Source organism: Branchiostoma belcheri, unplaced genomic scaffold (assembly GCF_001625305.1).
Source record: "Branchiostoma belcheri isolate BF01 breed outbred unplaced genomic scaffold, Haploidv18h27 scaffold225, whole genome shotgun sequence".
Lineage (NCBI taxonomy): Eukaryota > Metazoa > Chordata > Leptocardii > Amphioxiformes > Branchiostomatidae > Branchiostoma > Branchiostoma belcheri.
Window position 1 is genome coordinate 124686 of NW_017803769.1, and position 1014 is coordinate 125699.

Below are 1014 nucleotides of genomic sequence, written 5' to 3' on the forward strand. Positions count from 1 at the left end.
GAGGACCACGGTCGGTACGTCAGAAAACAATGGCCATTTTCCCCAGATCTCTGTAGTGTGTACCTAGATAAATTCCACGGCTTCTTATTATTAGCTCTTGCAGCTGATTAGAACAAAAAAAACAAATAGGAATAAGAATATAGTTATGGTTAATAGATTACATCGTTAAGATTCGACGGCATTCATGATTGTCGCGATTCTTTTGATATTTCAGTTTTTTTTCGAATCGGAGAACTTGCCTCTGCGCAGAGCTTTGTCTCAAAACATTATACATGTAGGCACGGACGTCCGGACATCAATATTGTTTGACCCTACTGTGCTAATTATCTGCTGTAAGAAGAGACCGACACCGTACAGGGTAGGTTTCAGTGTGATTTCTCGTTTTTACAGAAGGCTCCTCCGTGACCGAAGCAACAACACTTGCACCGGAAGAGGCAGACAGTGGCGTGGTCAAGCGGCATTTTGTCGGTAAGTTGTACCGTCTTATTTTACTACCACATTGCAACATGTGAGGACGGGTTTGTGTAATATTTACAGACTTTGATTAAGTGTTCTAATTAAGTTATGTTGTATTTTGTTTGTAGGGAAGCTCGAGATACCGGTGGACAGAACGGTCTCCCCGCATTGGGCGGTTGTTAGCTAGTTGTTGAGCTTTGTTGGAAGAAAGTAATTTATAGGGTCGGCTTGTGTTTAAGTTTTGCCGACTGTTACCTGTTACCTATTCTAGGGCCAGCCGCTGAAGGGCGGCAAGGTCATGTCCATGAAGGGTGACAGCTGTGGCCACATACTTTACAGTGTTGAGTTTGTTTTTATTTTAGATCTTGTTTTACTAACTACTGAGATTGATAAAATATTTACACCGTGTATAGTCGGCACACGAGCCGACACAGGCGCGAAGGTGAGCGGCAGTAAACGCGAGAGTTCAAGAGTAATTTCTCTCTTTTACGTATCTTAAACTAATGTTGCCATCTTTTATTTTCTTCGTATTTAGAGCACAAGTAATACCTGAACATA

General features: G+C 41.9%; 1 long non-coding RNA gene across 1 annotated transcript in view; it reads left to right on the plus strand.

Moving 5' to 3' along the window:
• Positions 1 to 741, plus strand: part of LOC109470449 — a 1371-nt gene extending 630 nt beyond the window's left edge. Inside the window, exons 2-3 of the long non-coding RNA XR_002140259.1 lie at positions 391 to 468; positions 585 to 741. This is a non-coding gene — a long non-coding RNA (uncharacterized LOC109470449). The remainder of the gene's footprint in view (positions 1 to 390; positions 469 to 584) is intronic.
• The last annotated feature ends 273 nt before the right edge of the window (positions 742 to 1014 follow it).